At 42.3% G+C, this 12,256-nt stretch overlaps 1 long non-coding RNA gene across 2 annotated transcripts; it reads left to right on the top strand.

The window, feature by feature from the left end:
* Nucleotides 1–6,435: 6,435 nt before the first annotated feature.
* LOC123624132 lies at nucleotides 6,436–11,298 on the top strand. 2 transcript variants are annotated; one of them, XR_006730068.1, is made up of 4 exons: nucleotides 6,436–6,567; nucleotides 8,637–10,137; nucleotides 10,265–10,337; nucleotides 10,448–11,298. It is a non-coding gene; the product is annotated as an uncharacterized LOC123624132 (long non-coding RNA). The 2 variants fall into 2 exon arrangements; XR_006730067.1 differs by having other exon boundaries at nucleotides 10,265–11,298.
* Nucleotides 11,299–12,256: the final 958 nt, after the last annotated feature.

Genomic DNA, 12,256 nt, shown 5'->3' with positions numbered 1-12,256 from the left:
TCTCACTTCCGTCAGACTTGCCTCAAATATCTTTAAATATTGCGTTTTCAAGGAATTTCTAGTATTACACACTGATTTCATCTTTTCAAGCTGAAAAATGAGTTGACCGTCAAGAGTTCATCGGGCAACCCGTGAAAACCAGCCGGACAAGTCCCAGTGGCTCCTGGGCACTTGTGCCTTGCTCTGACTCAGACGTCGCCACCACTGTGGTTTAAGATGGATGAGCTGGTCCCCTGCCCTGCTGATGTCCCTCAGCTATGGACTCTGGGACTGAAGTGCACCAACAAGCGTGGCGTGATTAGAGTGCTCCGTGCTATGAAAATAAACTAATCCGCCACCTATGTGCCAAATAATGCCAATCCAGGAGTCGATACTGCCAACACCACTTGGTGCCTTAACAACAGGCTGGAAGGACATTGCCAAACTGCCTGCAGTATAACAATAGGAAAATTAAGAAATATTCATTAATGTCAAGTTATATGAGCATCTTATTTGTCTTGTAATTTTTCCAAATGACTTTGGGTGAAACCATGTGTTTGGAGATGATTTCAATGCAAGATTTCTTGCAAATCGATGAGTAAGAAAATGTGTTAGCTTCCTAGAATATAAACGTAAGTAAGACATCGTCGCTTCCAGTAAAAAACTGGTAATATGGTATTGGCGGAACCAAAAATGTCCGTGACATTTTAATAAAAGACGAGGAAAATTTGTCTTCTTCTCCTCTCTGACACAGACTTACTTTGATGTTAACTTCGAGAGCTTATTTATAAATAGTTTACTCCCTTAGCCTTAGATTTTGAATAGAAAGACAGAGATCATGTTGTCCTTAATTGCCAGGTAAAAACGTTTTTTAAAGTTTTTGATGGTGAAAAAATAAGAACCGCTGTTGTTACAAGAAACAAAATCTCCATGATGCAAGCTAAAGACCATCTCACGTAAAGACATAAGTCAGGTCAGGGTAACAAGCCTGTTGGTGCTTCCCCATGGGCCACTGTCTAACTGCCTACGTCAGGGATTCGGGTAGGGAACCTGTGGCCTAAGGCCACTTGTGGCATTCTAGGTCCTTATGTGCGGCCTTTTGACGGAATCCAAATTTTACAGAACAAATCCTCTTATTAAAAGGGATAGAACAGAGAAAGATGAAGCTTTTCTGGCCTCCTTTGGTGCTTAAAAAAAAAACCAATCTTGAGATCAGATGGCAGCAGGTCCCCCACCCCTGCGTGGGGACAGGCAGTTGTCAATCCTATAGCCTATCCCCTTTTTCCCCTCTAAGAGGATTCTGATTTGGCCATGGGCTCTCTGGTGGCGATGTGAATCCTGCCCCTCAGGAATGAATGATGGCCGATCTAAGTCCTTCCTGATAACCCTATTCTCTTTTGCCAGTGATTGGTTAAGTGTTAGCCTGTGACTGTTTCTGGTCAGTTAGATGGAAGGCGGTCTATTAGGTGTTGTCTGAACCATCAGAGGTTCGGATGCTGGTCACACAAAGATCCAATTATTGAGACAACTAGGATTGCCAAGGAAGGAAGGAATTTTTAATACAACAGACATCTTGTTGGGAGAACAGGAGAAGCTGCCTCAAATCTGTCTCCCTGACTGATAGAGATCATGGAGGGGCCACATGCCTTGGCCAGGTCGTGGTATAACTAACAAGGGGCTACGTGAGTTGGGGGCAGGTTGGAGGCGATAGTGAATCTTGGTGTCAGGAAGTCTCCCCTGGGGACTTCAGAATCTCAGCTCTTTTGTCTGGCAGAAAATCCACTAATTCTAGGAAACAACTCAAAAGTTCAATTATTAGTTAAGGCAGAGGATTATTAACAAAATATATAAGGGTCATTGAAATTTGTTCATAGAGGGGGTTACATAGGGAGGCTTCTAGGAAGGACTTTCTTCCCTGATTAGATAGAGGTACACGATAGACACATTCCCTTTCTACTAAGGATATTGCCCTGGGAAGATGTGGCACATGGAGGTACCGCAGCCATCTTGTAACCATGAGGAGTGACATTGTCACTATGATGGGATCAGTAAAGCCTCGATAGTATGGTCAGCACTAACAGGCTGAGCCACTCTTAGAACCAACCATCTCATGACTTCTGGTGATGTGAAGTCATCATAAGCAATTATTTATGCAAATAAACAAAGTACCTTGTCCCAGGCTCAAAGAGGACAAAGAGGAAGGCTGAGGTTTCAAACCCAGATATGTCTGACTCAAAAGCCATCAGCTTCATCTTCTTTGCCAGGCTTAAAGAACTAAAAAACCAAGATGGTAAGCAGTAGGTATTCAGTATCCTGGATGCCCTCTTTGAAGGGTGTCCTGAAACACCACTAAAGTGACTGTCCCTGTAACACACCGGGCAAGTCCCAGCTTTGTCCAAGAGTGTCTGCTTCATACGTCCTAACCCAAGGTCAGCTGTAGAGCGGCTAGCAACATTCTGACTAGCAGAGTTTAGCCAAGCGACCCAGACAAGACAGTCTGGTTTAAAGCTGCTTTAGGGACATAAATCCAAATGGCAGAAGCATCAACAATTCTTGACACTTTTCAGCCTAAACAAACACTCCCTGAATAAGAACGCTTCTTGATTTTTTGGTCGTGCCAAATTATTGCTTTTAAAAACTTTCCAGAACAGTCAAATACATTTCTGAAAGTGTCCTAGTTATGTTAAATACTTTAAAAACTTCTTTTTCCTGATGAAATTATGTCCATCTTGTACTGAAAACAGGTGTATGATGCTCCCAAGTCAAAAGCACTTGAAGGAGGGTGGAACGGTTTGAAACACTCCTAGAGAAAGGAGCGACATTCTAGTCCGATGAGTAAAAGTGACAGAGGTCTGCCCCAGAAACAAAAGTAATTCCGAGGAAAAATGATGTACTGATTATGAAAGGTTTTTTTTTTTTTTTTTTTTCCCAGAACCGGGCAGTGAAGGCAGTGGGAGGAGGGAGAGGGCAGGAGGGGCAGAAGGGAGTAAACAAGCGTCACAGCACCAGGGAGCGTCCCCTGGATGGATAGTAACAGGACCTGAGCTAGGACCCAGCAGCCCGGGCATCGCCTGGCGTTGGAAATGCAGCATCTCAGGCCCCAGCTCCGACCTCAGCATCAGAACCTGCTAGTTTATAGGCCCCCAGGTGACTCACATGCACATTACAGCGCCAGAAGTAAAAGCTTAGAGCCGTGATTGATCACTTTGGCTTCACTTTGGACTTTCTGCTGAGCTTTAAAAAAAAAAAAACCACTGATACTTGGGTCCAAATCCAGAACTTTTGATTTAATTGTTCAGGAGTAGAGCTGCATCACTGAGGGGTTTTTTTGAAATTTCACAAGCGATTACAATATGCTGCCAAGGCTGAGAGCTGCCAGCTTCGTGGGCTGATAGTGGCAGTTTCGGTTTATTTGTTCTCCTCCGGGGCACTAGGAAATGCGGAAATTGGTGTTTTAGACTTGAAGCCGTTGAGACCCTGTAACAGGAGAATTCTTGATGATCAGGTGCAGGGTGCTTAAGAACGGGTCATGGAATTCTAATGCTTTGCATTATATAACAGGTCTTTCCTTGAAAATGTATATGTACCATAAATCTTTCTAAATAAGAATTATTTTTGTGCACGTAATCTTTCATACACTGTACTAGACAATCATGTACATTATTTCATCCCTCAATCTCTGCAAAAGGAAGGTATTATCATCCTTCTTTCATAGATCTGGAAGCTGAGGCTCAGAGATGTTAAGGCATTTCCAGGGTGACTGTCTGATAGACAGTGCTGTCAGGATTTGGGGACCGGTCTTCCAGTCTCCAAAGCTGAAGCTCTTTCCCCTGTCATAACTGCTTCCATATAAACAGAAATTATAGTTCAAATTCACCAAGTTTGTCACTTCAGTAAATACATAGATCATTTTTGAGGCAATCCCCCCTAATTTGTCTGCTTCATACATTGCAAAGTTTGTGCAGATTTCCCCAAACGAATGCAGTCCAAGTCCTGATTTTAGCCCTCACATGGGTGAGTTTTAAAATGAATAACTAGAGTTATTTCACCTCCTTTCTTCCTGTTTCCCCCACCTCACCCCCAAGTCTTTTATGAGGTGAAGCTTAATTATTAATAAAATGAAATAAAAGGGTTACTGGCCAAAAGAAAATCACTTGATTATTTCCATGTGAGTATATTTAGCCTTCCAATTACCTGAGCTGAAGAAAGTAATCAGGGACTAATCACAACATTATCGCACTGTATGGGGTTAGTGGGCCTTGTGTGGTGATTTTCCCAACAGAAGCATATAGACCATCATTCATTAAAATGCTGCTGTACCCTCTTCTCAAATTATTTTAAAATGATATTCACATTGCAAAGACAACTCCCCATGGGGAACCTTTCTGAACATGTACACCACGGTGTACCAAATACACCACTTCCACAGCATCAGGCCACACTCCAATCTCTAGGTCAAAGAACTGAGTCTGCTTAAAACAAATTTGGTAGTTGACACAAATGACCCAAGAATGGGAAGAGAAGCTTCCAGATCATCCTGGGCACCACACAGATGCCCAAGCATATAAGAGTGATGCTTGGAGAGTCCATCAAACAGCTACTCCACCTGCAAATGTACTGTTGCAAGTACTTATAAAGCAAAGAGAGTGCTGTGCTAAGTGATTTGTATGAATTATTCCATTGAATCCTCATAGCAACTGTACAAGTTTCTACTAATTTCATTTTACAAATGAAGATGCCCAGGCGTGGAGAGGTTAAGTGACTTGCACAAAACTACGTTGCTAGTAACAGAAGAAACTAGGAATGGAACCGCCACAGTCTAAATCCAGAGCCCATGTTTTTAGCTCAATACTGCCGCTTTCAGGTAGGATGTAATATCACTTTCTATAGGAATACAATTAACATGGCAGGTCCTGGACAGGCCTGACCTCCACCTGTTCTCTCTCTTTCCCTCCTCAACAGAACGCTGATTTTCCTTTAAGGAAATGCCTGTGGCAAGCATCTAATAGTTATGTAGTAACCATGATGTTTCAATGGACTGACCCACTTCCAGCTCCAGGCCAAGGCCAATCAACATATTCTCACATCGCTTTGCAACACTGATTAATTTATCTTGGTGCAAGCTGAGCAAAGATCTGGAAGTATCATTTGGCGATTGTGAGAAGTGGCACTTTATATCTTGGGAACGGACAAGGACGCAGGGCACTGCTGTGAGCGCCATCTTCGTGCCCAAGCGGTTACAGACAGCCTGAAGATAAAGCCAGAATGAAGAGAGCCAAGATCTTGACCTAAACGTGTCTGATGCTGGATCTTCCTTTGGTTTACAGTTTCATGAGCCAACAAATTCACATTTATTGTTTTATGCCCATTGAGTTGGGTTTTCTGCAACTGAAAGCTCTTAGCTGATACACAGATACCAATACCGTAGGCTTTGTTACGTGAAATGATTTTAAACGGGCAATTTACTTTCTACATGCTATGATTTGAATAAGGCCTTCATTGTGGACATCTTCCTGAAGATAAAGATACAGAATCGTCTCTAGACCAGCTCGGTGTTCTGATCACTGTTCTGTTGCTAATTTAGGTTTCGTAATTTGAAATTCATCACAATAGGCTAATATGAATAAAGGCATTCACGCTGAGTCAATCATACTGCTATTCACCAACTTACGTAAGTGCATGAAATACAATTTATGTCAAACTCAAGGAACATAAGATTCATTTCCTGAAAATTTGGGAGAAATGGTATCAGTCATAGGTATATAAGAGCAGGAAATTGTGTTGAGAAATAAAACATGACCAAACAGATTGTTTCTCATTTTATTCAAAACCATCTTCCTCCCCATGAAGCTTTTCTCAGGAATTCAGAGTCGCTCTGTGACTCAGTCTTTCCACCAACCTCGGTTATCAAGGGTTGCAGAACTTGGCTCCCCCACGTGGCTCTGATACCCCACCACAGCCCTCGCCAGTATAGCAGACCCTCTCCACCCCATGCGCCATTTGCATCTCAGCAAGTTTCCTGTTGGTATCCACTGGTCTTTTTGCTTACGCCTGATAGGATACTTGGATCAGCTCTACTCAAGTTCAAAGGAAACCTCAAAGTATCAAAATCCCCATACAAGCAAATGGGAAAAAGTGTACCAGCCACAGGCAAACCGGATTGTCATCTTTCCTTAAGCAGTTCTAGGATAAAATTGTTTAAAAGAAGAAGTATATAAATATATACATGAATATGCATATATATGTACATACACATACATTAAAATATATTTGGGGAGAAGGAAGAGAGTTTATCTCCTACCCTCCGGAACATATTTGTCTTAATAAAGCCTCCAAAGTGCCAGCCAATTATTGCTCATCTGACCTGATTAGCATGATGTCATTGACACAGTGGATCAATGTGATACGCTGGGAGATGTCCAAACAGTTCAGATTGCTTTGGACTGTATTACGACAGTGAGTGGGACAGCCTCGGGGAAAAACTCTGAACGTATTTGACTGTCCATTCCAGGTAAATGGAAGCTTTTTTTGATAGAAATACAGAAGAGCACATTCACCAAATCAGCGGCTCTGCCCTGCGGACCTGAGGTGAGGTTCATCTGCTGTGTCTGGCACAGCGGCTGCACTGGGGGTGGGGGGTGTGTGTTGGGGGTGGCTACAGTTCGATTGAGTTTGTGGAGATAACCATCTGCCAGTGCCATCTGCTGTCTTCAGGGGCCATACTGCCTAATGAAATGTGACAGAGACCACCGCCCCCTTTAGATGCTAAAGAGTGGCACTAATTTCCATCTACCATCCCTCCTCTAGGGTACTGTCCTGTTTTTTGTATAGTATTTTGGCCAGGCATAGGTGGGGGGAGGAGGATAGTTTTAGTGCTTCTGTCTGGCCTTCCCCACCCACCAAGGACATAATATATTAACAGTATTTGTGCCGACTCTCCAGCATATCTAACCCAATTATATGTTTGGAAACAAAGGAATGACTCCCAGGTGGGTCGATTCATGGGTTCTAGTACTTAGGTCTGGACACTGGGCAAAGAGTTTAGACTGTATGGCTGCAACTGCCCTCGAGCCTTTGACCATCCAGTCTTCATTTCTTCTGATGGTACAAATCTAGTACTACCCTTGTTGGCAGCCCAGCTATTCACCCCTAGGACTTACCGTGTTCTATCCAGCACCACCATAATTCCCGAAGGTCAGGATCCTGTGGCTGCCACTCTGACCTTGCTGTTCCCTATGTTAATCACATCCGCTGCTTACTGACACCAGTATCCCATTGTGATTTTATTTGCATTTACTTAATTACTAGTGATGTTAAGTGTTTTCATGCCCTTATTTGCCATTTGTATGTCTTCTTTTGTGAAATATTTGTTCAAGTCTTTTGCCTATTTTTAAAATGGGTTGTTTGTTTCCTAATAATGGGTTGTAAGAGTTTTATATATAGTCAGATAAGGGTTCTTTATCAGATGTGTGTTTTGCAACTAGTTTTTCAGTCTTTAGTTGTTCATCTCTTTACAGTGTCTTTCAAAGAGCAAGTTTTTAATGTTTATGATGTCTGATCAGTTTTTAATTTTATGGTTTGTGTGTTTTGTGTCCTATTTATTAAATCCTTGCCTAACTCAGGGTTCTGCATTTGCTTCTAGAAATGTTTGTAGTTTTAATTCATCTCTGATACTTTTCTGATTAATTATGTATATAATACAGGATAGTGATCCAGGTTCATTTCTGTGTATAAAACGCCCAATTGTTTCACTACCAGCTGCTGAAAATACTTTCTTCCCCATGGTCAAGATATTTTGACCATGAATATGGGGGTCTATTTTTGGTCTTTATTCTTTTCTATTATCTGTCTTTTTGCCATTATCATAGTCTTGATTGTATTGTAGCTTATAGTAGATCTTGAAGTCAAATAATGTATCTTCCACCTTTATTCTTGTTTTTTCAAAACATTTTTGGATAGCTCTGGCATTTTCACATAAATTTCAGAATCACCTTCTAAAATCTTACAAAAAGAAAAGTCAGCATAGTGGAATCTGAAATTCTCGATTTCAAAGCCCCTCACACCCTGAAAGCAAGGGCTCCACTGTTTCTGAGTCAAAAAGATCATAGGCAGGGTGACCATATGTGCCAATCTGTTCAAGATAGTCCTTATTTACGCTCATTGTTCTGGTATAACGTTAAGAGCATCCCCTTTAACTCTCAACAGTGTCTCTGTTTGGATAATAAATTATATAGTCCTCTGAGTCTTGGGCATCTCTGTCAAGCCTGGAAGCGCCCATGTCTACAACCTCTAGGTGCACCAACACTTCCTCCTTCCTGCCCCTCTGGGGGCTGCCAGGGTTTGAGGAACAGCTGCTATCGGGATCCACTGACACTGTCCCATTCGCAGTCTGGGGAAATATCTCCTCTGTCTCTTCCTACGCTCCAGAGTTCTGCTCTATATTTTTCCCCTTCCTCCCTCTCACAGCACAATCTCTTCAATACTTTAGGCTTTAAGAAAGCAAAACTCTCAATGAAGATTTTCTCTAGCAACTTCTATTTTCCACCTCTCCTAGGACAAACGAGCACCAAAGCTTGGAATTCAAAAAGGAAAAAAAAAAAAATGAGGAAACATAAATCAGTATCTCATTAAATGACCCTGCATGTTTGTAACTTCAGAGTCTGTTACCAGTGCCCGGTACTGAATATAGATGCTCTGTGAACACTGGACGGAAGGAAGAGAGAGAAGAGGACGAGAGGAGGAAGCTCATACTGGGAAAGAGGAATAACAAGTCATTTCATGAGTTCCCCAGGTGAAGCCACGGTGAAACAGGCTGCTCCAAACTGTCACCCCCTTTTTATGCCACAAAATATCCCACCACCTTGCTAATGAATGCATCCAAATCATGTCCTGCTGCCTACCTGCAGTGTGCCCTTGGACCTGTCATTCAATCTCACCAAGCCTGAGTTTCCTAAAATGATGTTAATGATACCTACCTCATCAATTGATTATAAGGCTTCAATGAAGACAGCGTGATGAGGTATTTAACACAGTGCCTGACACCAAGAAAGCCCTTGCCACCCTCAGCAAGTGTGTAGGGGAGGAAAAGGAGCCTAAAAGCAGATACAGTGGCTTAATGTGTGCTTGCACTTGCATGTGTGTGTCTGTTATTTCAGTCTGAAGTTTACTAGGCGCTCAGTAAATATGATTTGAATAAATTATAATTATGCATGCACATTTTTCAGAATAAGGAATTTTAATCATTAACATACTCCTTGCTATTTCCAAACAACATAGGAGCAGGGGCTCTCCCATAATGAGGGGGAGATGACTCTATATTAAAGTATATAGAGTTTTTATTTCTATTATATTCTATTATGTATCCTGTTTTTCTATTTTCCTTTATGTTCATCCTTCACAGAATTTCTAACACTCCTGCATTTGCCACTCCAGTCTCCTAACTGCAGGCTGGAGAATGAAGCTGGTTACTATTCTTCCTTTATTTGTCACAAATTAAAAGAATATGGTGAAAAACAATCAGTGCTGTGGACGGTAGGATTAGTTATCTTATTTACTGGCTCAGGTGGCAGCTCGGGTAAGTCTCTTAATCCAGGACCTCTGCTTTAGGACAGAGCAGCCAGCTGGACCTCAACTCCTTTCCATTCAATTAATACTATAATAGGCTGTTGACAGTTATTCATTCAATGGGAGATGCAGCCGCAGCGGCCATAAACGGCTATTTCAGTTTTTGCCACTAGAGGGCGCCGCAGCCCACGATCTGAGATGAAGCTGGCGCTACCGCCGCTACAACGAGGCTGCGCTGCAGTATTTTGTTACACTGTATTGTGTTTCGCTGTATTGTACTTTAATGTATTGCATTCGATTAAATTGTGTCCTATTATAGAAATCGATATGGTATCTGATTACTTAGAGAAACACTATTTGCTATTTTATCTTTAAACGGATGCCCATAATTATCATTTTCTTAATTAACAAGGGCTGCAATCGAAGCACGACAAAGCGTAATGCACCTCAAGAATGCCTCAGATTCATTTGCAAAGAGACAGCATGTTATATCTGAAAGAGCTTCGATGTTGCTCTTCAGCGCCTAGAGTATTACTTGCATACAGCAGGCACTCAAGAACATATTTGAAAGAATTAGACATGATTCTGTTTTAGGTATGCTATATCTGGGTGAACTTGGGCAAAATATGTAACCGAAGAATTCTCAAAGCCAGTCCTCTGATTACCCACAGTCGAACCATCTGGGTGTTTGTTTAAAATGCTCTTTCTTGACCCGGCCTAGGTCTAATAAATCAGGACTGCTGTGAGGTCATGGTGGTTTAGTGGGGAATCCGAATTTTTAGTGAGTGTCCCAGGTATGTATTGAAGTTTCGGAACCATTGGCTCAACCCACGCCCTGTCTCAGTTTCCTCCCTTTCTTCATCTGAAGAATTAATTAATTAACGCCAGCAATTCCTTGGTACAGGTGCTTCAGTGACGTCCTCGCCTCTTGTAAGGGAGAAGAAATATCGGTCCTCCTGATTGCAGAAGCAAAGCTCACTAGGAAGGGTGAGACCTAAACTGACTCATGCATCCTTGTCTACCCCTTCTCACGTCGACCACAGCAGGGGCCGGAGCCAGCCCCAGGCACAGGGTCCAGCAGGGAGGATGCAGGACAAGTTTGTACCCAGCCGTGGAAAAGAGAGAAGCAGCAAACAGTGGTCAATACCCTGTTCCAAAGTCTAGGCCCAGAACCAAGGGCACGAGCATCACCTGGGAACTTGTTAGCAATGCAGGTTCTCGAGTTTCACCATGAACATACTGAATCAGACTCTGGGACTGGGGCCTCACAGCCTGTGTTTTAACAAGTTCTTGGGTGATACTGACGCACACTACAGTTTGGGGACCAGTGCTCTGTTCTGCGTGTAGTCCCCCAGGGCCAGCTGAACCTGGAGAACTTGAAGTCACGTGTCCTGATTTCCCTAAGTTCCCCGTGAGAGTTTTCAGGTGTGCATTGGCCATCAAGCCTCTCCTTCACGAATCAAACAGGCTCTGTAGCCAGAAACCCCTCTTGAAAAGTCACACAGACCATTAACTAACTATGAAAAATACCTTTATAGACACAAATGCGTATTTGTTTTGACAACGCCACTTTGAAGCAGAAAGATATTATCACCATTTTTGTTCACAGCTTCCGTGCAACTGAATAATGTGCAAAGGGCTCAGCTTTGTTAAGGTTCAGGATAAACATTCCTTTTAGAATTCTCTATCAGAGCACATTGTCTCTCTTAGGCTGAAAGTTTCCCCTCAAATATAGTATTGGCCTGAAATAATTTATATGCATGACTAGGAATAGTACTCAATTTACATAAAATAATTTATATGCAATTTTATGTTTTGGGGCCTTAAGAAAGACTTTATGTTTGTTAAACTGTACAATTAGTCAAGCATCGGCAAAAAGCACTTCCATCTTTATTCTCTGGAGTCCTTTAAAAGCAACTGGACGGTGAGACTACCCGATTCTGCAATTCAACTCAATTCTACTGATACCACTGGAAAAGAGTTTCCCGCAGTAGCTTCCTTGTTCAGAGCTTTGCTTGCAGAAGCATGTTGGGAGGTTGGAACCTTTGCCTGCAGGATAGAAAACGACAGATTGGAGGAACGGAATGTCCCATTTCAAAACACGTCTGGGGAGAACAATTAGAACGTGGAGTTTCTTTGACTTCTTCCCTCCTTCCTTTTAACCACGAGTTTTCAACCTACCTTTCCTCACTGACAGGCTTCCACATAGTCCAAGACCGACAACAAAAACAAACAGCCCTTTCCCTCTCCTGAACTCTTTCCTCCGCTAAACTCCAGGCCTGCTGGGCATTGCAGGGACAGATGCACTTGTGTGCCGGTGGTCTATTTTAAAGAGTGAGCGTACCTAAAACGTTAAAGGAAAGGTAGGTCTGATATAATGTAGTTCAAGGATTACTCAAGTGTTCTGTCAATACGCTGTGATCTACGTGACATAGCAAGAATTTAGCCCAGAAAAGATCCCCAAGTGCAAACGGGATGTGTTCCAGGAGCTGCATGTTGTGGCTATAACCGACACAAGTTCAACCACATCCTGTTTTGGATCCTTCTAAAAAAAAAATAGTCAATAGTTCATAGTATTTTAAGTCTGCCATTATGCATGAGAAATTTTAAAGGAAAAACTAAAAACGCAGAACAAAACAAGAAAACATACCTACCCACACTTCGTACCCACAAATATAACTACTGAGCACCAGGATGGTTTGAATAAATGAGG

This window comes from Lemur catta, chromosome 19, assembly GCF_020740605.2.
Source record: "Lemur catta isolate mLemCat1 chromosome 19, mLemCat1.pri, whole genome shotgun sequence".
In the NCBI taxonomy this organism is placed as follows: Eukaryota; Metazoa; Chordata; class Mammalia; order Primates; family Lemuridae; genus Lemur; species Lemur catta.
The sequence above is the reverse complement of the archived record's forward strand: the minus strand, read 5'-3'. Positions and strand labels throughout refer to the sequence as shown.